Source organism: Sminthopsis crassicaudata, chromosome 3, assembly GCF_048593235.1.
Source record: "Sminthopsis crassicaudata isolate SCR6 chromosome 3, ASM4859323v1, whole genome shotgun sequence".
Lineage (NCBI taxonomy): Eukaryota > Metazoa > Chordata > Mammalia > Dasyuromorphia > Dasyuridae > Sminthopsis > Sminthopsis crassicaudata.
In genome coordinates this window covers 393,863,314-393,888,407 of record NC_133619.1, presented here as the reverse complement: position 1 = coordinate 393,888,407, position 25,094 = coordinate 393,863,314, and the positions used below count along the sequence as shown (strand labels likewise).

Genomic DNA, 25,094 nt, shown 5'->3' with positions numbered 1-25,094 from the left:
CACACCTGCACAGAACACAGAACACATAGTACGAGAAAAAGAAAAAAAGGTCCCAAAAAGCTGCTGATAATCAGATCAGACCAGATGTGTCTTAGACACTCAGGATCTTCCCACAGAGTCCTGGGTTGGGGGGTCAACAAGGGCTCAGATGTTGCGTCCACCTTAGCCACTTGTTACAGATGTAACAGATGGTCTGGGGAGTACCAGACAGATGGCTACAAGATAGTCAGGAAGCTGTGGGGACCCTTCAGGATGTTATTGACCAGATTAGAATTTGGACTTTTGTACAATCGACCTACACCGTTTCAAACTCTCCAGGGGCCGGGGAACATCAATCCCTGTGGCCACCCCCTCGGAGGTGAGCAGTGTCAGTGGATCCCACAGAAGGTGAGCCAAAGGCTATCTCGGTGGAAGCTCCAAATGAAATGGATGGACATGAGATAGACAGCTCAGAGCAGATTGTTTAATTTAAAGCATCATTGCCTGGCTGGCCAGAGACTAACCCACTGGACAGGCTAGTAGAGATCAGCCCTGAAGCTTTAGCGAGGTACACTTTCAAGTGTGTTTGCCACATCCTGGTACAGCCCTTGTGGTTACAAATTTTGGGAATCACTGACAGTTTCTCGTTTACAATGGGGAAATGTCTGGATGTGAGTGAGCACACAATAGAACCTGTCCACATGTTTTGCAATGTTGTCCTGACTCTGTTAGGCATACACTTCTTGGAAAATCTGGGAATTCTGCGGCTTCTCGGAAAATCTAGGGTCTCATGAACCGGGGGATGAGGCCCAGTCTGAACTTAACATTTCCCTGAATTTAGTTTAAGCAACATTTTCCTATAAGCCTGAGGCCTCTTTACCCAGGGTAACGGGGCTAGTCTTTTGTCCATTTCAGAAGTATTTCTACTACTCCCTCATCATTAACTGATCTGGCCAAGGCCTCTTTAAGGCATCCAAGAAAACCAGAGAATAATTCTGTTGTGTGATGCTTTGAAGGAAACCCCTAGATTGTTTTGGGAATTTCCATCCAAGTGTTTATGGTGCAAGAAGTTACCTACTGATAAACCTCAATAGGATAGTCTATCTGCTCAATGCCATAATAACATTATATAGGAAAAATATGTGGGGAGGGAAGACAGAAGGCCCTGCTTGGCATAATATTGAGTCAACATCTCCCCATCACCTTCCATTTTTTAGGATCTAAAGTCCCTTCTTTTGGGAGCCATGGTGAAATTTTTTTCCCACTATGTCTAGGAATTGTTTAATTTGGTATCTGGTTCATAAATAGATTAGAGAAACAGAGAATAGTCTATCTCTCAGACCTGTGGAGGAGGAAGGAATTTATGAGTAAAGGAGAAATATAGACCATTATTGATCACAAAATAGAAGATTTGGTTACATCAAACTAAAAAGCTTCTGTACAAACAAAACTAATTCAAACAAGATTAGAAGGGAAGTAACAAATTGGGAAAATATTTTTACTGTTAAAGATTCCGATAAAGGCCTCACTTCTAAAATATATAGAGAACTGACCCTAATTTATAAGAAATCAAACAATTTTCCAATTGATGAATGGTGAAAGGATATGAACAATTCTCAGATGATGATATTGAAATTATATCCACTCATATGAAAGAGTGTTGCAAATCACTACTGATCAGAGAAATGCAAATTAAGACAACTCTGAGATAACCCTACACACCTGTCAGATTGGCTAAAATGACAGGAACAAATAATGATGAATGTTGGAGGGGATGTGGGAAAACTGGGACACTAATACATTGTTGGTGGAGTTGTGAAAGAATCCAACCATTCTGTTGAGCAATTTGGAACTATGCCCAAAAAGTTATCAAACTGTGCATACCCTTTGATCCAGCATTGCTTCTATTGGGCTTACATCCCAAAGAAATACTGAAGAGGGGAAAGGGACCAGTATGTACAAGAATGTTTGTGGCAGCTCTATTCATAGTGGGTAGAAACTGGAAGATGAATGGATGTCCATCAATTGGAGAATGGTTGGGTAAATTATGATATATGAAGGTTATGGAATATTATTGCTCTGTAAGAAATGACCAGCAGGAGGAATAAAGAGAGGCTTGGAGAGACTTGCATCAACTGATGCTGTGTGAAATGAGTAGAACCAGAAGATCGCTGTACACTTCAATGTTGTATGAAGATGTATTCTGATGGAAGTGGATATCTTCTACATAAAGGAGATCCAACTCACTTCCATTTGATTAATGATGGACAGAAACAACTATACCCAGAGAAGGAACACTGGGAAGTGAATGTAAACTGTTAGCACTACTGTCTATCTGCCCAGGTTACTTATACCTTCGGAATCTAATACTTAATGTGCAACAAGAAAATGGTATTTACACACATATACTGTATCTAGGTTATATTGTAACACATGTAAAATGTATGGGATTGCCTGTCATTGGGGGAGGGGTTGGAAGGAGGGGGGGATAATTTGGAAAAATGAATACAAGGGATAATGTTAAAAATTACTCATGCATATATTATGTCAAAAATATAAATGAATAAATTATAAAAATAAATTATAAAATATAAATCATTAAATATAATTAATAATTATATATAATTGATATATAATATATAATTAATAATTATATATAATTAAATATAAACATTAAATTATAAAATTATGAAGTATAAAAGAAAAAAAAGGCATTCAGCAATCTTCCAGACATTTAGGTTTCTGTTGAAAACAAGAGAAAGCTGAACTTAATAGACATTTTTATATAAACAAAATATAAGAGAAATAGAAAAATATTTCAAGGGATTCAATAAGGATAAACTGCTTACTGCCCAAGTTTTATACAAATTTAAGTCTCAGGATTAAAACAATTGTTGGTAATTGGGTAATTCATGGAGTAGAGGTGAAATGATGTGACTCTAAAAAGCAAAATTATAAAGGTAAAAGTTAAAATAGCAATTATATAATATGATGTGTTACAAGAGGAAGAACTGCCATAGTGAAATTAGATATGGGGGAAGAGAGCTGGCAAGTCTGAAATCCTATTCACACTGGGAATGAATACAAGAGGAAATAATACATATACGTCTAGGAGACAATAACATTTTTCAGAATTTAAGAAATAAGACGGTGAGGGAACAGGATAAGTTGGTAGATGGAAGGGTGTGTAGGGGAAATGGGATATTGTGTGTAGCTTAATAGAAATGGGATAAAGAAGGAGATAAAGGTGATGACAGAAGATAAAGGAGACATACTTTTGAAGGAGGTGGGCATGGGGAAGGATGTTAGCAAGCTAAACTAGCAGTAAAAGTAGAAGTGTCCACAGGGATAGGAAATAGATACCCACAAACAAAAGGATTTCGAGTAGAATTTTCCAGGAGGGAAAAAAAAAACAAACAAAGAAATAAAAAAAAATTAGAATAATAATCATTGATCTAACACAAAGTGAATGTTTCAAAAAAGAAAAAAAAATAGAGAAACTACATTATTATAGCAGCCATATTGATATTCCTTTTAGACTATTCAAAATAATTAAACAGTATAAGGTCAGATTATCATTTTGAAATCAAGCATGATAAGTTGCTACATTTAGAAAAAACAAAGAAAACCTTGAACTTAAGGAGAATGATGACATCTACATTCACAGAAAGAGAAGACAAATATGAATGGATATCTGTACATTTGTTTATGATTACAAATATCCATATGGATATATGTCCATCCATACATATATCTGTCTATCTATATGTGTATAGATAGATAGATAAATATATGCATATGTATATATAGATATATATACACACACATATACATGCATTTGTGTGTGTATATATGTATGTATCTATGTGAGTGTGCTGAGATGAATAGAGCCCAGATAAAAGTCATGTCCCTGGTAGCAACCAGTGTCTAGGTGGGCCCCAGGCAGGGATGCTGACAGGATTCCCTAATTCCCATGTGAGCTCTTGTTGCATTTCATGGATTGAAAGGATATTTTGCACAAAGGGAGCTGTCCTGAACTGATGCCCAAAGTTACTGTATACAATAATCAGAAGGCCATGGTAGGAATGCAAACTCTCAATGTTATTTTGTATAAACACTGCTTATCTATCTACAATATTTAACATGCCCTGCTTTGACTTCTTTCCTTTAAAACTTCCGTCTCTCTCCTTCTAAATAACTACTTCTGTTAATCAGCTTTGCCTGCCTTATGGTAACAAAAAGCTTTCTGTCCCTTGAATCAAAGATGACCTGAGTTTCTGAAATCTTTCTGGAAGACTCCCCCCCATTCAAGAGTTATTGTATCCCTCTGATGTGTATATATGTGTAGCTGTGTATGTGAGTGTATATAGGCATGTTTTTTATTGTGCTAACATATACAAGCTAAACTCCAGTCTCCTTGAGGGAGATTGTGGGGAAGGGAAGAAAAGGAAGAAAAGAATAAAGTAAAAAGTGCACAGCAAAGAACAACAGAAAAGCTACAAGGAAGCAAAGATGGGACAGTTCTGAATAAACTTTATTCTATTTTTATACCCATTTTCTTGAAAAAAAATTATTAAATATTTTGAATGTTTTTTTAGACATGTACAAATTGCAATGCTTTTATTCCTTTTTTCTATTTTCATTATTTTTTTGTGTATGGTATTATGCTTTAAATATATTTTAAAAGAAAGAAAGAAAAAATTGAAAACAGAAGCCTTTCCATTTGGATCAGAAGTCATCACTGACAACTATGGAAAATATATTTTGGCACCATCAGAAATGATGAAATTATAGATTTCAGAGCAGCCCAAGTAAACACTGATGAACACATGCAGAAAGAAGGAGAATATTTGCTATAACAAAAATAGATGAAAATGAAATCTACACTGAAAGATTGCCATTGTCTCATTACCAGTTTTGAAAAAAATCTAGCCCATGGATAGAGCATCAGTGCTGGAGTCAGGAGAACCTGAGTTCAAATCTAGCCTCAGACACTTAATATTTGGTAGGTATATGACCCTTGGCAAGTCACAGAAGCCCGATTGTCACAATATTAAAAAAGAAGAAGAAGAAGAAGGAGAAGAAGAAGAAGAAGAAGAAGAAGAAGAAGAAGAAGAAGAAGAAGAAGAAGAAGAAGAAGAGGAAGAAGAGGAAGAAGAGAAAAATCCTATCCCTAACCTATTGAAAATAAAAGTATAAATCTCTCATTGGCAGAGAGGCTGTGGAATACGTAAACTTAACATTGTATATTCTTTTCAGTTTCGTAATTTTTATTGAACTTTTTTTATAAAGCATATATGTGTATGTGTACCTAATCTATGCGTCTATGCATCTTTCACTGAATTGCAGAGATCTGGCTCAGTGTTGAGAGTGTGGGAATAAATTTGAGAATGGCAATATTATAAAAAAATATTTTAATAATTCACCCCTCCAATAGTTCTGGTGATGAATTTCACTAAATTATCTTTCATATTGTTGAAACTAGTAAAGGCGATTTGTTTAATAATCCTTTTTGGAGCAGTGACTATGTACACTATTGTTTCCACTATTAAAGAATAAGTTTAAGACAGTTTTAAAAGCCACCCCCCCATTCAGAATTCTTAATAAGAGGGGAATGACATGGCCTTTCATCGTAAAAGATTTTGATATTTTAGAATGCCCCCCAAAAGTGCCTTAAAGTCCCATGTATGAAGCCTTGATTTCAATGACTTTATCATCTTCTTTCTCAATATAGGAAACAATTTTCAGGAGAGGGCTTATAATTAGACTCCAAATTAAACTTGGTGGAACCCAAATTATAACTGTATCCTTGAACTAAACTCTCCTAACTTTTTCCAAATTAATTTTTGTCTTTCTTCGGCAGTTGCCTGTAGCATGTCTCTGGAAAACAGGAATGATGTATTTTAAGGTATTTTGCATTATAGTCATTAAAGTGAATATAACATTGACAGCTTTTTGTCAGTTATTCCCTTAGGTTTCTTTCCTTTGAGGATTTTGTCATGAATCACTATTTGGAATGATATGCCACAGTTCTCAGTCTCCCTAATTATCCTGACCAAGTCCTGACTCAGTTTCTCAGCTTCAGTCAAAGCTCAGTCCTACAAAACCTCCTCCTGCTCTTTATCAGAATATTTGATAAGGATAAAAGATCGTGTGGTTTAGAATATCAGAATGGCTCTCCCCATCCCAAGCTATGGGATGTCAGATACCATCTTATCAAATGTCTCTCCCCATGTCCGGGGTGCCTCCTCCGGATTATGCCATCTGACCTCCAATGCCTCACCCCACCCTGTCAGAGTCCCCTTCCCACTCTCAGCACCCTGACTCTGCCCTTGCCTCAGTCTACCCCCTGCATCTGCGCCATGTGTATATATGTCTTTGAGAACTCACATTGTTTGCTGGATTCTTGGAGACAATAGTCTCATTCAGCCTTGGGACCAAACCATGGATCCATTTGGTCCCATTATAACTCTCCATTAAATAAATTATTAAATATTCTCTAATCTCTATCTGGCTCAGTTTCTCAGGCATTACAACAAATAATTTGTCTTGTAATTTAAAAAATGTATTTATATAAATCTTATCTATTATGCTTCAAGTGTATTCAAAAAAGCAGGATTTATACCCAAAAGATTTATATCCAATTTATATCCCAAAGAAATACTAAAGAAGGGAAAGGGACCTGTATGTGCCAAAATGCTTGTGGCAGCCCTTTTTGTAGTGCCTAGAAACTGGAAAATGAATGGATGCCCATCAAGTGGAGAATGGTTGAGTAAATTATGGTATATGAATGTTACATGTTACTGTTCTGTAAGAAATGACCAGCAGGATGAATACAGAGAGGCTTGGAGAGACTTACATAAACTGATGCTGAGTGAAATGAGCAGAACCCGGAGATCATTATACACTTCAACAACAATACTAAGGACGTATTCTGATGGAAGTGGATATCTTCAACAAAAAGATCTAATTCAGTTCCAATTGATCAATGATGGACAGAATCAGCTACACCCAGAGAAGGAACACTGGGAAATGAGTGTAATCTGTTTGCATTTTTGTCTTTCTTCCCAGGTTATTTTTACCTTCTGGATCCAATTCTTCCTGTGCAATAAGAAATTCGGTTCTGCACACATATATTGTATCTAGGATATACTATAACACATTTAATATGTATGGGACTGCCTGTCATCTAGGGAAGAGTGTGGAGGGAAGGAGGGGAAAATTCATAACAGAAATGAGTACAAGGGATAATGTTGTAAAAAAATTACCCGTGCATATGTACTGTCAAAAGAAACTTATAATTATAAAATTAATAAAACAAGAAATATTCCCTGTTCCCAATAAGTTCACAGTCTAATGAGGTTGACAATATGAAAACAATTACATACAAATCAGATAGATTTGTAATAAATTAGGTTGTAGACTAGTCTCAGAGACAAGGCACTAAGATTGAGGAAGCCTGGGAAAGACTTTCCTAGCAGGTAAGACATTAACTGAGACTTAAGGGAAGCCATCTAAGTTAGGGGTGTAGACTAGGAGGGAAAAACAAGCAGCACAGTCAATCCTGGAGGCATGAGGTGGAGGTCCTCTAGGAACAGCACTTCAGCCATTGTTACTGGATTGCAGAGGGGGTGGAGGGAAGTAAGGCATAAAAAGAAGGAAGGGACTAGGTTACAAAGAAATAGACTAGGACGAAAATTGGACTTGTGGTTAAAATGGATAGAAAAAATGGGTAAAGTCCCAGTTCTGCTCCTTACTATCTATGAATACATCATTTACTTTTGAGGGAGGGTCTTACTATTCTTGTATGCAAAATGAAAGGGCTGGCACAAATGACTTAGAGATTTCTTTCTCCTCTACCTCTATAATTATAAGTACTTTTTTATTATATTGTTTCTTACATGCCTTGCAACTCTGATATGTATGATCCTATGATCTTAACTGGTTCTACTAGGCAGTGTAATAAACTCCATTTCCATGGAATTTGAACCGACCCAACTGGGCTTCATCCTAATGGTTTCATTTATCTATAGGGTCATCTCTTAGTAGTTGTTCTTCTTCTTCTTCTTCTTCTTCTTCCTCTTCTTCTTCTTCTTCTTCTTCTTCTTCTTCTTCTTCTTCTTCTTCTTCTTCTTCTTCTTCTTCTTCTTCTTCTTCCTCTTCTTCTTCCTCTTCTTCTTCCTCTTCTTCTTCCTCTTCTTCTTCCTCTTCTTCTTCCTCTTCCTCTTCCTCTTCCTCTTCCTCTTCTTCTTCTTCCTCTTCTTCTTCCTCTTCCTCTTTTTCTTCCTCTTCCTCTTCTTCTTCCTCTTCTTCTTCCTCTTCCTCTTCTTCTTCCTCTTCCTCTTCTTCTTCCTCTTCCTCTTCTTCTTCTTCCTCTTCTTCTTCTTCCTCTTCTTCTTCTTCCTCTTCTTCTTCCTCTTCTTCTTCTTTTTCTTCCTCTTCTTCTTCCTCTTCCTCTTCCTCTTCCTCTTCTTCTTCTTCCTCTTCTTCTTCCTCTTCCTCTTTTTCTTCCTCTTCCTCTTCTTCTTCCTCTTCTTCTTCCTCTTCCTCTTCTTCTTCCTCTTCCTCTTCTTCTTCCTCTTCCTCTTCTTCTTCTTCTTCCTCTTCTTCTTCTTCCTCTTCTTCTTCTTCTTCTTCCTCTTCTTCTTCCTCTTCCTCTTCTTCTTCCTCTTCCTCTTCTTCTTCCTCTTCCTCTTCTTCTTCTTCTTCCTCTTCTTCTTCTTCCTCTTCTTCTTCTTCCTCTTCTTCTTCTTCCTCTTCTTCTTCTTCTTCTTCTTCCTCTTCTTCTTCCTCTTCTTCTTCCTCTTCTTCTTCTTCTTCTTCTTCCTCTTCTTCTTCTTCTTCTTTTTCTTCTTTGCAAACTAATAGGCGGAATGAGAAAATGCCCCATAATCGTTGGAATGAGAGAGTGCACACTAAAAGGTAGAATGAAAGAGTGCACATTAATACGTGGAATGTGAGAGAGCACCCTCATAGGTGGGAGGAGATATCACACTAATAGGTAGAATGAGAGGAGGTCCCGTAATAAATAGAATGAGAGAGTGCACCCTAATAGGTAGAATGAGATAATGCACCCTAATATGTGGAATGAGTGAGGGTCCCGTAATAAGTAGGACAAGAGAGTGCACCCTAATAGGTAGTATGAGAGAGCACACCCAAATAATTAGAATGAAAGATTGCACACTAATAGGTAGATTGAAAGGGTGTAACATAATAAGTAGAATGAGATTGTGTACCATAAAAGGAGGAATAAGACAGTGTACACTAATAAGTGGAATGAGAGAATGCACCCTAAAATGTAGAATGAATGTGTACACTCTAATAGGTGGAAATAGAGAGTGCCCCATAATCGGTGGAATGAGTGAGTGCACCCTAATAGGTAGAATGAAAGAGTGCACACTAATTCATGGGATTATAGAATGCACCCCAATAGGTGGAATGAGAGAGGGTCTTATAATAAGTAGAATGAGAGAGTGCAACCTAATATGTAAAATTAGAGGATGCACACTAAAAGGTAGAATGAGAGAGGGTCCCAATTTAAGTAGAATGAGAGAGGGCACCCTAATAGGTCGAATGAGAGAGTGCACACTAATACCTGGAATGACAGAGTGCCTGCTAATAGGTAGAACAAGAGAGGGTCCCATAATAGGTAGAATGAGAGAGTGCAGCCTAATAGGTGGAATGAGAGAGTGAACTCTAACAGGTAGAATGAGAGAGTGCACACTAACAAATAGAATGAGAGAGGGTTCCATAATAACGAGAATGAGAGGTTGCAGCCTAATAGGTAGAATGAGAGAGTGCACACTAACAGGTAGAATGAGAGAGGGTCCCGTAATAAGTAGAAAGAGAGATGGCGCCCTAATAGGTTGAATGAAACAGTGTAACCTGATAGGTGGCATGAGACAGAGTCCCTTAACAAGTAGAATGAGAGAGTTCACCCTTCTAGGTGGAATGACAGAGAGTTCCCTAATAGGTAGAATGAGAAAGGGTCCTGTAATAAGTAGAATTAGAGAGTTCATCCTAATAGGTAGAATGTGAGAGTGCACCCTAATACGTGGAAAGAGAGTGTACACCTTAAAAGGTAGATTGAGAGAGTGCCCTCTAAGAGGTAGAATGAGAGAGGCTCCCGTCAAAAGTACAATGTCAGAGTAAGCCCTAATATGTAGAATGAGAGAGTGCACAGTAATAGGTAGAATGAGAGAGTGCCTGATAATAGGTTGAATGAGACAGAGTCCTGTAACAAGTAGAATGAGAGAGTGCAACCTAATAAGAGAAATGAGACAGTGTACACTAATATATGGAATGAGACAATCCACCCTAAGAGAAAGAATGGGAGAGTGCAACCTAATAGTTGGAATTAGAATGTGCACCCTAATTGGAAGAATGAGAGCATGCAACCTAATAGGTAAAATGAGAGAGTGTTCCCTAATAGGTAGAATGAAAGAGTGTACCATAATAATTAGGATGCTATTGTGTACTGTTAGAGGTAGAATGAGAGAGTTCACACCAATAGAAGGGATGATGTATTGCCCACAATTAGGTATATTGAGAGAGTGCACACCTACTGGTAGAATGAGTGAGGGTTGTGCAATAAGTAGATTTAGAGAGTGCACCCTAATAGGTAGAAGGAGAGAGTGCATACCAACAGGTAGAATGAGAGAGGGTCCCCTAAAAAGTATAATGAGAGACTCCCCCCTAATAAGTATAGAGAGGGCAAACTAATAGGTGGAATGAGAGTGTGCTTCCTATTAGGTAGAATGAGAGAGTGCACAATAACACATAGAATGAGAGATGGTCCCGTAATACGTAGAATGAGAGAGTGCACCCTAATCTGTAGAATAAGAGAGAGTACCCTAATACGTAGAATGTCAGTTGCACCCTAATACGTGGAAAGAGAGTGTGCATTGAAATAGATAGATTGAGAGAGTGCCCTCTAATAGGTAGAATGAGAGAGTGCAAACTAATAGGTAATATGAGAGAGTGCTCCCTAATAGATAGAATGAAAGTGTACCATAATAAGTAGGATGAGGTTGCATACCGCAAAAAGGTAGAATGAGAGAGTCCACAATAATAGAAGGAATGATAGATTGCACACTAGAAGTTATATTGAGAGAGTGCACGCCTACTGGTAGAATGAGGGAGAGTGGCACAATAAGTAGAATTAGAGAGTGCACATTAATGGGTAGAATGAGAGAGTGCATACTAACAGGTAGAATGAGAGAGGGTCCCATAAAAAGTATAATGAGAGAGTGCACCCTAATAAGTATAGAGAGTGCAAACTAATAGGTGGAATGAGAGTGTGCACCCTATTAGGTAGAATGAGAGAGTGAACCATAATACGTGGAAGGTGAGAGTGCATGCTAATAGGTGGAATGAGAGAGGGTCCTTTAATAAGTAGAATGAGAGAGTCCAGCCTAATAGGTACAATGAGAGAATGCACACTCAGAGGTGGAATGAGAGAGTGCACCCTAAGAGGTGGAATGAGAGAGTGCACACTACCAAATAGAAGGAGAGAGGGTCCCGTAATAAGTAGAATGTGAGAATGCAGCCTAAAAGGTAGAATGAGAGAGTGGACACTAATGGGTAGACTGAAAGAGTGTTCCATAATAAGTAGAATGAGATTGTGTACCGTAAAAGGAGGAATGAGACAGTGCGTCTAATCGGTGGAATGAGAGTGTGTACCCTAAAAGGTATAATGAGACCGTGTACACTAATAAGTGGAATGAGAGAATGCCCCATAATTGGTGGATTGAGAGAATACATCCTAATAGGTAGAATGAGAGAGCACACCCTAATAAGTAGGATGAGAGAGTGCACCCTAATAGGTAGACTGAAAGTGCGTTCCATAATAAGTAGAATGAGATTGTGTACCATAAAATGTGGAATGAGACAGTGTACACTAAACGATGGAATGAGAGTGTGCACCCTAAATGTAGAATAAGAGTGTGAACACTAATAGGTGGAAAGAGGGAATCTCCCATAATCGGTGGAATGAGAGTGTCCACCCTAATAGGTGGAATGAGAGATTGTAAACTAACAGGTAGAATGAGAAGGGTTCGATAATAAGTAGAATAAGAATAGGTTGAATGAAAGAGTGCACACTAATAGGCGGAATGACAGAGTGTTTCCTAATAGGTAGGATGAGAGAGGGTCCCATAATACATAGAATGAGAGAGTGCAACCTAATAGGTAGAATATTGAGAGAGCAACGTAATAGGTAGAATGTGAGTTGCACCCTAATATGTGGAGAGAGAGTGTGCATTGTAATAGATACATTAAGAGCATGCCCTCTAATAGGTAGAATGAGGGAGTGAAAACTAATAGGAGGAATGCGAGAGTGCACACTAATAGGTGGAATGGGAAAGTGCATCCTGAAATGTAGACTGAAAGAGTGCACACTACCAGGTAGAATGAAAGAGGGTCCCATAAGAAGTATAATGATAAAGTGCACCCTAATAAGTATAATGAGAGAGTGCAACCTAATAGGAGGAATGAGAGTGTGCACCCTATTAGGTAGAATGGGAGATTGCACCATAATATGTGGAAGGAGAGAGTGTGCCCTAATAGCTAGAATGAGAGCATGCAGCTTAATAGGTAGAATGAGAGAGTGTACCCTAATAGGTAGAATTAGAGATTGTACACTAAGAGGTAAAATGAGAGAATGATCCATAATAAGTAGAATGAGAGACCAGCCTAATAAGTAGAATGAGAGAATGCACATTCATAGTTAGAATGAGAAAGGGTCCTGTAATGAGTAGAATGGGAGAGGGCGCCCAAATAGGTCGAATGGGAGAGTGCACACTAATATGTGGAATGAGAGAAGGTCCCGTAATATGTAGAATGAGTGCGCCATAAAATGTAGAATGAGAGCGTGCACACTAATAGGAGGAATGAGAAAGTGCCCCATAATCGGTGGAATGAGAGAGTGCACCTAATAAGTATAAAGACATTGTGCAACCCAATAAGTGGAATGAGAGTGTGCACCCTATTAGGTAGAATGAGAGAGTGAACCATAATACGTGGAAGGAGACAGTGCATCCTAATAGGTGGAATGAGAGAGGGTCCCGTAATAAGTAGAATGAGAGAGTGCAGCCTATAGGTCGAATGAGAGAGTGCACACTAACAAATAGAGAGTGCACCCTAATAAGTATAATGACAGTGTGCAACCTAATAGGTGGAAAGAGTGTGTGCAACCTATTAGGTAGAATGAGAGAGTGTACCATAAGACGTGGAAGGAGAGAGTGCAACCAAATAGGTAGAATGAGATCATGCACCCTAAAAGGTGTATTGAGAGAGTGCACAAAAACACATTGAGTGAGAGAATGTCCCATAATAAGTAGAATGAGAGAGTGTGCCCTAATAGGTAGAATGAGAGTGTGCACCCTAATAGGTAGATTGAAAGAGTGTACCATAGTAAGTAGAATCAGATTGTGTGCCGTAAAAGGAGGAATGAGACAGTGTACACTAATAGGTAGAATGAGAGAGTGCGCCCTAAAATGTAGAATGAGAGAGTGCACACTAATACATGAAATGAGAGTACACCCCAACAGATGGAATGATTGATTGCACATCAATAGGTAGAATGAGAGAGGGTTGCGTAATAAGTAGAATGATTTAGTTCACCCTAACAGGAAGAATGAGAGGGTGCACCCTAATAGATAGAATATGAGAGTGCACCCTAATTCATGGAGAGTGTACACCATAATAGGTAGATTGAGAGAATCCACTCTAACAGGTAGAATGAGAGAGGGTCCCGTAAAAAGTAGAATGTGAGGGGGCGGAGCCAAGATGGCGGAGAGGAAACACACGACTCAGTGAATGTCCTAACTCCCTCACAACCAATTAGATAAATTAAGTCTCAAAATTAGCTCAGGACTGATAGATACCACAAGGACTGGAAGCACGACTTACCAGCTGAAGAGAATCTGGAGTTTCAAAAGGAAAGGTCAGTTCTCAGGGGAGGAATAAGAAAGACCAGCACAGACAGTGGGGTAGGGGCACACTGCGCCCATTGCGCTGGGAAGGGCTCTGGGATCAGAGAAGCCACTGAGGTAAAGGAATCTGGCACAGGCTGTTAGCTCTTCTCTGCTAATTATTTAGCAGTTCAGAAGAGAAAGCCAAAATATTTTAAAACTCAGATTAGATTTTCCCCGGACCCTGGGGGTGACTCAGGCACAGATCTCGGCACCAGGGGGTGTGGCCTCAGCTACCTCCTGAGAATAGTTAAGAGACTGACAAGTGGGTGGATACAGCCCAAGGCAACACACACTGCCTAGCTTAGCTGGAGGGAGTGGAACTCAGCTCCAGGAAGTCCCAGAGAAGCGGAACCTTTGAACTAGGGACCGCGGTTTCTGGCAGACACTTCCAGTTTGAGCGCAGGGGCTTCTTACGTCACCTGCTGCAGACACCCACTCCCCACCCGGACACATAGGCTGGGCTTCTTGCTGTCTTCACTATTCTACGCCCTCGAAGCACAGTAGTTAGTGCTAATCACCTCTGAGGCACTTCCAGGGAGAGGGTGGGGAACTCTCTCCCAGAGCTCTCTCCTAGCTCAGGCTCAGGAGCCGCTGCATCCATCCGGTCTGGGAGGAAGCTGGTAAAGAAGTAAATAATTTCCTACCCCAGAGACAGACCCCAAAAGATTTTTTTTAAGTATGAGCAAAAAAGCTAGAAAAACCATAGATTCCTTCTATACAGAGAAAGAGCGGGTGTCCAACCCCGAGGAAGTTAACAGCAGAGAATCAGATAACAACCTAAAGGGGAACGATTCCTGCCCCCCATCACATAACTCTCTCCTAGAAGAAGCTCTTAAGAAATTGAGGGAGATCGAAGAAAAATGGGGAAAAGAAAGGGAAGTTATGATAGAGAATAACAACGTCCTGAAATTGGAGTTGGAAAAAATAAAGAATTCACAGGAGATGCAGGGAAACAAAATTAGTGAATTAGAAAAGGTTAAAAAAACACAGGAAAGTAGGATTTCTGAATTGGAAAAGATAAAAAAGTCTCAAGAAAATAGAATTTCTGAATTGGAAAAAGAAAATAATTCTCAAAAAAAAAATTAGGGAAATGGAAAAAAACTCAATAGAGCAAAATAATTCATTTAAAAACGAAATTGGGCATTTACAAAAAGAACTAAAAACTGTGAAAGAAGAAAATAACTCCTTAAAAGTCAGGATGGAACAAATAGAAATGAATGATTCACAGAGAACCCAAGAATCAGTCAAACAAAACAAAAAAAATGAGAAGCTGGAGAACAACGTCAAATACTTACTGGGAAAATCTATAGACCTGGAAAATAGATCTAGGAGAGATAATCTGCGGATTATTGGACTTCCAGAAAACTATGACCAAAAAAAGAGCCTAGATTCTATTTTACAGGAAATTATCAAAGAGAACTGTCCAGAGATAATAGAAACAGAAGGGAAAGTAGATGTGGAAAGAATCCATCGAACTCCTTCTGAAATAGACCCTAAAAAAAGAACACCACGGAATATTGTGGCTAAGCTGCAGAATTACCACACAAAGGAGAAAATCCTGCAAGCAGCTAGAAAAAAACAATTTAAATACCAAGGTGCCACAATAAGGGTCACCCAAGATCTGGCTGCTTCCACATTAAAAGATAGAAGGGCCTGGAACCTGATATTCCGAAAGGCAAAAGATCAAGGACTGCAACCAAGAATGTACTACCCAGCTAAGTTTAGCATCTTTTTCCATGGAAGAAGATGGTCATTCAATGAAACAGAGGAATTCTATATGTTTCTAAGAAAAAAACCAGACTTAAACAAAAAATTTGATCTACATCCACAAGACTGAAGAGAAACAGAAAAAGGTACACAGAACCCTTGAGAACTGTAACTTTGTTGTGGGTATATAAAAAATACTCAAGGATAATTTGATTTTACTGATATAAAAGAAAAAAAGGGGGGTGTGGTAAAGGGAAGGAGGTCGGTTCAGAAAAAGGGGAAGGAGTGATAAAAAGAGGGAAACTACATCCCAGGAAGAGACATAGAAAATACACCATATCTGAGGGAACTTAGTGAGGGGGAGAATCATTGTGTGAATCTTACTCTCATCAGAAGAGGCTCAAAGAGTAAATAATTAACATATTTGTTTTTCAGAGAATTTTCTCTCACCTCATTAAAAGGGGGGAGAGGAAAAGGGGAAAGGAAAAGGAGAATAAGTGAAGGGACTTGGAGGGAGGGGGGAGGGATCCTAAAAAAAAAAAAAAAAAAAAAAAAAAGAGGGAGGGTTGCGCGTCACAAGGGGGGTCTGTAAATTAAATATCGGGGAGGGGGATCAGGGGGGTCAAGGGAAAAAAGTATAATCTGGGGATAATACGATGGCAGGAAATACAGAATTAGTAATTTTAACTGTAAATGTAAATGGGATGAACGATCCCATCAAACGGAGACGGATAGCAGATTGGATCAAAAAGCAGAACCCTACAATATATTGCCTACAGGAAACACACTTAAAGCAGGGAGATACATACAGAGTAAAGGTAAAAGGTTGGAACAGAGCCTATTATGCTTCAGGTAAAGCCAAAAAAGCAGGGGTAGCTATCCTTATCTCAGATCAAGCAAAAGCAGAAGTAGATCTCGTTAAAAAAGATAAGGAAGGAAACTATATCCTGCTGAAAGGTAGCATAAATAATGAAGCCATATCAATACTAAACATATATGCACCAAGTGGTATAGCATCTAACTTTCTAAAGGAAAAGTTAAGAGAACTGCAAGAAGAAATAGACAGTAAAACTATAATAGTGGGAGATCTCAACCTTGCACTCTCAGATTTAGACAAATCAAACCACAAAACAAACAAGAAAGAAATTAGAAAAGTAAATAGAACATTAGAAAAACTAGGTATGATAGACCTTTGGAGAAAACTGAATGGCAATAGGAAGGAATATACTTTCTTCTCAGCAGTTCATGGATCCTATACAAAAATTGACCATATATTAGGACATAAAGATCTCAAAATTAAATGTAGGAAGGCAGAAATAATAAATGCCTTCTTCTCAGATCACAATGCAATAAAAGCTACATTCAGTAAAAAGTTAGGGGTAAATAGACCAAAAAGTAATTGGAAACTGAATAATCTCATCTTAAAGAATGACTGGGTGAAAGAGCAAATTATAGAAACAATTAACAATTTCACCCAAGATAATGATAATGATGAGACATCATATCAAAATCTTTGGGATGCAGCTAAAGCAGTAATAAGGGGAAATTTTATATCTTTAGAGGCTTATTTGAAGAAAATTGAGAAAGAGAAGATTAACGAATTGGGCTTACAACTTAAAAGGCTAGAAAAAGACCAAATTATAAACCCCCAACCAAAAATTAAACTCGAAATACAAAAATTAAAAGGAGAAATCAATAAAATTGAAAGTAAAAAAGCTATTGAATAAATAAAACCAAGAGTTGGTTTTATGAAAAAGCCAATAAAATAGATAAACATTTGGTAAATTTGATCAAAAAAAAGAAAGAGGAAAATCAAATTGATAGTCTTACAAATGAAAAGGGGGATCTTTCCACCAATGAAGAGGAAATTAGAGAAATAATAAGGCGTTACTTTGCCCAACTTTATGCCAATAAATTTGATAACTTAAGTGAAATGGATGACTTCCTCCAAAAATATAGGCTCCCTAGATTAACAGAGGAGGAGATAAATTGCTTAAATAGTCCCATTTCAGAAAAAGAAATAGAACAAGCTATTAATCAACTCCCCAGGAAAAAATCCCCAGGGCCAGATGGATTCACATGTGAATTCTACCAAACATTTAAAGAACAATTAGCCCCAATGCTATATAAACTATTTGAAAAAATAGGGGATGAAGGAGTCCTACCAAACTCCTTTTATGACACAGACATGGTACTGATACCTAAACCTGGTAGATCGAAAACTGAGAAAGAAAATTATAGACCAATCTCCTTAATGAATATTGATGCTAAAATCTTAAATAAGATATTAGCAAAAAGACTTCAGAAAATCATCTCCAAGATAATACACTATGATCAAGTAGGATTTATTCCAGGAATGCAGGGCTGGTTTAATATTAGGAAAACTATTAATATAATTGACCATATTAATAATCAAATTAATAAGAACCATATGATCATCTCAATAGATGCAGAAAAAGCATTTGACAAAATCCAACATCCATTCCTACTAAAAACTCTTGAGAGTATAGGAATAAATGGATTATTCCTTAGAATAATCAGGAGTATATATTTAAGACCGTCAGTAAGCATAATATGCAATAGAAATAAACTGCAACCTTTCCCAGTAAGATCAGGAGTGAAACAAGGTTGCCCACTATCACCATTACTATTCAATATAGTACTAGAAACGCTAGCCTCGGCAATAAGAGCCGAGAAAGAGATTCAAGGAATTAGAGTAGGAAATGAGGAAATCAAACTATCACTTTTTGCAGATGACATGATGGTATACTTAGAGAACCCCAAAGACTCTGCTAAAAAGCTACTAGAAATAATTCAAAATTTCAGCAAAGTGGCAGGATACAAAATAAATCCACATAAATCCTCGGCATTTTTATATATCACTAACAAAATGCAACAGCAAGAGATACAAAGAGAAATTCCATTCCAAACAAATGTTGAGAGTATAAAATATTTGGGAATCCATCTACCAAAGAAAAGTCAGGAATTATATGAGAAAAATTACAAAACACTTGCCACAAAAATAAAATCAGATTTAAATAATTGGAAAGACATTCAGTGCTCTTGGATAGGCCAAGCGAATATAATAAAGATGACAATACTCCCCAAACTAATCTATTTATTTAGTGCTATACCAATCAGACTCCCAAGAAACTATTTTAATGACCTAGAAAAAATAACAACAAAATTCATATGGAAGAATAAAAGGTCAAGAATTGCAAGGGAACTAATGAAAAAAAACTCAGAGGAAGGTGGTCTAAGTGTACCTGATCTAAAGCTATATTATATAGCAGCAGTCACCAAAACCATTTGGTATTGGCTAAGAAATAGACCGGTAGATCAGTGGAACAGATTAGATACAAAGGACAAAAAAGGGTACATCTATAGCAATCTAATCTTTGACAAACCCAAAGATTCCAACATTAGGGATAAAAATTCATTATTCGGAAAAAACTGTTGGGAAAACTGGAAATTAGTATGGCAGAAATTAGATATGGATCCACACTTAACACCATATACCAAGATAAGATCAAAATGGGTCCATGATTTAGGCATAAAGAGGGAGATAATAAATAGATTAGAGGAACAGAGGATAATCTACCTCTCAGACTTGTGGAGGAGGAAGGAATTTATGACCAGAGGAGAACTAGAGATCATTATTGATCACAAAATAGAAGATTTTGATTACATCAAACTAAAAAGTTTCTGTACAAATAATACTAATGCAAACAAGATTAGAAGGGAAGTAACAAATTGGGAAAATATTTTTAAAAACAAAGGTTCTGACAAAGGTCTCATTTCCAAAATATATAGAGAACTGACCCTAATTTATAAGAAACCGAACCATTCTCCAATTGATAAATGGTCAAAGGATATGAACAGACAATTCTCAGAGGAAGAAATTGAAACTATATCCACTCACATGAAAGAGTGTTCCAAATCACTACTGATCAGAGAAATGCAAATTAAGACCACTCTGAGATACCACTACACACCTGTCAGATTGGCTAAGATGACAGGAACAAATAATGACAAATGTTGGAGGGGATGTGGGGAAACTGGGACACTAATACATTGCTGGTGGAGTTGTGAAAGAATCCAGCCATTCTGGAGAGCAATCTGGAATTATGCCCAAAAAGTTATCAAACTGTGCATACCCTTTGACCCAGCAGCGCTACTACTGGGATTATATCCCAAAGAAATACTAAAGAGCGGAAAGAGACATATATGTGCCAAAATGTTTGTGGCAGCTCTTTTTGTTATAGCTAGAAACTGGAGGATGAATGGATGTCCATCAGTTGGAGAATGGTTGGGTAAATTGTGGTATATGAAGGTTATGGAATATTATTGCTCGGTAAGAAATGACCAGCAGGAGGAATATAGAGAGGCCTGGAGAGACTTAAATCAACTGATGCTGAGTGAAATGAGCAGAACCAGAAGATCACTGTACACTTCAACAACAATACTGTATGAGGATGTATTCTGATGGAAGTGGAAATCTTTAACATAAAGAAGATCCAACTCACTTCCAGTTGATCAATGATGGACAGAGGTAGCTGCACCCAGAGAAGAAACACTGGGAGGGGAATGAAAATGGTTAGCACTAATATCTGTCTGCCCAGGTTGCATGTACCTTCGGATTCTAATGTTTATTGTGCAACAAGAAAATGATATTCGCACACATGTATTGTACCTAGACTATATTGTAACACATGTAAAATGTATGGTATTGCCTGTCGTCGGGGGGAGGGAATAGAGGGAGGGGGGGTAAATTGAAAAAATGAATACAAGGGATAATATTATAAAATATATATATATATATATAATAAAAAAAAATAAAATATATATTAAAAAAAAAGAAATTAGAGATAAAAAAAAAAAATAAATTGCCTTCCCCATTGGGACAACAGTCAAAAAAAAAAATAAAAAAATAAAAAAATATTAAAAAAAAAAAAAAAAAAAAGTAGAATGTGAGAGAGTGTGAACAGTAATAGGTAGAATGAGAGAGTGCTTCCTAATAGGTTGAATTAGAAAGGGTCCCGTAACAAGTAGAGTGATAGAGTGCAACTAAATAGGAGGAATGAGACAGTGTACACTAATAGGTGGAATGAGAGAGACCATCCTAAGAAAAAGAATGGGAGAGTACAAACTAATAATTTGAATTAGAGAGTGCACCATAAAAGGCAGAATGAGTGAGTGCCCACTAATAGGTGGAAGGAGAGAGTGGACCCTAATAGGTGGAATGAGAGAGGGTCTCGTAATAAGTAGAATGATAGACAGGGCTATAATAGGTTGAATGTAAGAGTGCACACTAATAGGGGGAATGACAGAGTGTTTCTTAATAGGTAGGATGAGAGAGGATATCGTAATAAGTAGAGTGAGAGAGTGCACCCTAATAGGTAGAATAAGAGAGAGCAACGTAATAGGTAGAATGTGAGTTGCACCCTAATACGTGGAAAGACAGTGTGCACCATAATATGTAAATTGAGAGAGTGCCTTCTAACAGGTAGAACAAGAGAGTGCACACTAATAGAAGGGATGAGAGAGTGCACACTAATAGGTGGAATGAGAGAGTGCACCCTAATAGGTAGAATGGGAAAGTGAATCCTGAAATGTAGACTGAAATAGTGCACACTACTAGGTAGAATGAGAGAGGGTCCCATAAAAAAGTATAATGATAGAGTACACCCTATTAAGTATAATGAGAGAGTGCAAACTAATAGGGGGAATGATAGAGTGCCTCCTAATAAGTAGAATGAGAGAGGGTCCCATAATAAGTAGAAAGAGAGAGTGGACCCTAATAGGTAGAATGTGAGAGGGCACCCTAATATGTGGAAACAGATTGTGCAGTGTAATGGGGAGATTGAGAGAGTGCCGTCTAAAAGGTAGAATGAGAGAGGGTCCAGAAAAAAGTAGAATGAGAGAGTAAGCCCTAATAAGTTGAATGAGAGAGTGCAGAGTAATAGGTGGAATGAAAGAGTACCTCCTAATAAGTTGAATGAAATAGGGTCCCTTAACAAGTAGAATGAGAAAGTGAAACCTTGTACGAGGAATGAGAAAGTGCCCCATAATCGGTGGAGTGAGAGAGTGCACCCTAGAAGGTAGAAAGAGAGAGTGCAGACTAATGGGAGGAATAAGAGAGTGTACTCCAATAGGTGGAATGAAAGAGTGCACCCTTACAGGTGGAATGAGAGAGTGCACCCTAAGAGGTAAAATGAGAGAATGCACACTAACAGGTAGAATGAGAGAGGGTCCCATAAAAGGTATAATGAGAGAGTGCACCCTAATAAGTATAGAGAGTGCAACATAATACGTGGAATGAGAGTCAAGAACATATTAGGTAGAATGAAAGAGTGCACCATAATATGTGTAAGTAGTGAGTGCATCCTGATAGGTAGAATGAGAGAATGCACCCTAATAGGTAGAACGACAGAGTGCATACTAACAGATAGAATGAGAGAGCATCCCATAATAAGTAGAATTAGAGTGTGCACACTAATAGGTACAATGACAGAGTACACCTAGTAAGTAGAATGAGAGAGTTTACCCTAATAGGTAGATTCAAATATTCTACTATAATAAGTTGAATGAAATTGTGTATTGTTAAAGGAGGAATAGACAGTGTACACTAATAAGTGAAATGAGAGAGCACAGCATAAAATGGAGAATGAGAGCATGCACACTAAAAGGTGGAATGAGAGAGTGCCCCATAATCGGTGGAATGAGAGAGTGCACCCCAATAGGTAAAATGAGAGAGTGCACAAGAATATGTGGAATGAATGAGTGCATCCTAATAGGTGGAATGAGAGAATGCACACTAAGAGGTAGAATGGGAGAAAGTCCCGTAATAATTAGAATGAGAGAGGGCGCAATAATAGGTCGAATGAGAGAGTGCAAACTAATAGGTGGAATCATTGAGTGCCTCCTAATAGATAGAATGAGACAGGGTCTCGTAATAAGTAAAAAGAAAGTACACCCTAATGATTAGAATGTGAGAGTGCACCCTAATACATGGAAAGAGATTGTGCAGTGTAATAGGTAGATTGAGAGAGTGCCCTCTAACAGGTAGAATGAGAGAGGGTCCAGAAAAAAGTAGAATGAGAGAGTAAGCCCTAATAAGTTGAATGAGAGAGTGCAGAGTAATAGGTGGAATGAAAGAGTACCTCCTAATAGGTTGAATGAAATAGGGTACCATAACAAGTAGAATGAGAAAGTGAAACCTTGTAGGAGGAATGAGACAGTGTACAATAATAGGTGGAATGAGAAAGTGGCCTATAAGCGGTGGAGTGAGAGAGTGCACCCTAATAGGTCGAACGAGAGAGTACACCCTAAAAGGTAGAATGAGAGAGTGCAGACTAATAGGAGGAATGAGAGAGTCTACCATAACAGGTGGAATGAGAGAGTGAACACTAACAGGAAGAATGAGAGAGGGTCCCATAAAAAGTATAATGAGAGAGTGCACCCTAATAAGTATAAAGAGTGCAACGTAATAGGTGGAATGAGAGTCTGCAACGTATTAGGTAGAATCAGAGAGTGCACCATAATACGTGTAAGGAGAGAGTACATCCTGACAGGTAGAATGAGAGAGGGTCCCATAAAAAGTATAATGACAGAGTGCACCCTAATAAGTATAGAGACTACAACGTAATAGGTGGAATGAGAGTCTGCAACATATTAGGTAGAATCAGAGAGTGCACCATAATGCATGTAAGGAGAGAGTGCATCCTCATAGGTAGAATGAGAGAATGCACCTTAATTAGTAGAATGACAGAGTGCACACTAACATGTAGAATGAGAGAGGGTCCTATAATAAGTAGAATGAGAGAGTGCACCCTAACAAATAAAATGTGAGAGTGCACCCTAATAGGTAGAATGAAAGCATGTAACATAATAAGTAGAATGAGATTGTATACTGTAAAAAGAGGAATGAGACCGTGTACACTAATAGGTTAAATGAGAGAGTGCACCCTAAATAATAATAATAGGTGGAGTGAGAGAGTGCCCCATAATCTGTGGAATGAGAGAGTGCACCCTAATAGGTAGAATGGAAGTGTACCATAATAAGTAGAATGAGATTGTTTACTGTAAAAGGTAGAATGAGAGAGTGCACACTAATAGCAGGAATGATAGATTGCACACTAATAGGTAGATTGTGAGAGTGCACATTAAAAGGCAGAATGAGAGAGTGTCCTGTAATAAGTAGAATTAGAGAGTGCACCCTTTTCGGTAGAAGGACAGAGTGCACAGTAAAAGGTAGAATAAGAAAGAGTTGCTTAATAAGTCGAATGAGAGAGTGCAAACTAATAGGAGGTATGAGAGAGTGCACATTATCAGGTAGAATGAGAGAGGGTCCCATAATAAGTAGAATGAGAGAGTGCAGCCTACTAGGTAGAATGACAGAGTGCACCCTAACAGGTAGAATGATTGACGGTCCAATAATAAGTAGTATGAGAGAGTGCACCCTAATAGGTAGAATGAGGGTGTGCACACGAACACGTGGAATGAGAGTGCACCCAATAGGTAGAATGAGAGAGTGCACACTAACAGGTAGAATGAAAGAGTGTACCATAATAAGTAGAATGAGACTGTGTACCTTAATAGGACATATGCGATAGTGTAGACTAATAGGTGGAATGAGAGAGTGGCTCCTAAGAGGTAAAATGAGAGTGGGTCCTGCAATAAGTAGAATGAGAGAGTTCTCTGTAATAGGTAGAATGTGAGTGTGCACCATAATAGGTGGAATGAGACGGGACACCCAGTATGTGGAATGAGAGAGTGTACCCTAACAGGTAGAATGAGAGAGTGCACAATAACAGGTAGAATGAGAGAGGGTTCCATAATAAGTAGAACGACAGAGTGCACCCTAATAGGTATAATGAGAGAGTGCACCCTAATAGGTGGAATCAGAGAGTGCACCCTAATAGGTAGAATGAGAGAGTGTACCCTAATAGGTAGCATGAGAATGGGTCCCGCAATAAGTAGAATGAGAGAGTGCACCCTAATAGGTAGAATGAGAGAGTGGACACTAACAGGTAGAATGAGAGAGGGTCCCCTAATAAATAGAGTGAAAGAGTGCACTCTAATAGGCAGAATGAAAGGGTGTACCATAATAAGTAGAATGAGATTGTGTTCCCTAATAAGAGGAATGAGACAGTGTACACTAATAGGTGGAATGAGAATGTCCACTCTAATAGGAAAATGGGAGAGTGTAACCTAAAAGGTATTTGAGAGATTGCAATAAGTGGAATGAGAGAGTACACTGTAATTGGTAGAATGAGAGAGTGCACACTTTTACGTGGAAAGGGAGTACACCCTAACAGGAAGATTGAGAGAGTTCACTGTAACAGGTAGAGTGAGAGAGGGTACTGTAATAAGTTGAATGAGAGAATGTATCCTAATATGTAGAATGAGAGAGTGCACACTAGCAGGTAG

At 38.2% G+C, this 25,094-nt stretch overlaps 1 long non-coding RNA gene across 2 annotated transcripts in view; it reads right to left on the bottom strand.

Annotated features, from left to right (window-relative positions):
• Positions 1–25,094, bottom strand: part of LOC141562218 (uncharacterized) — a 74,895-nt gene that overhangs the window by 4,001 nt on the left and 45,800 nt on the right. The window lies entirely within an intron of this gene.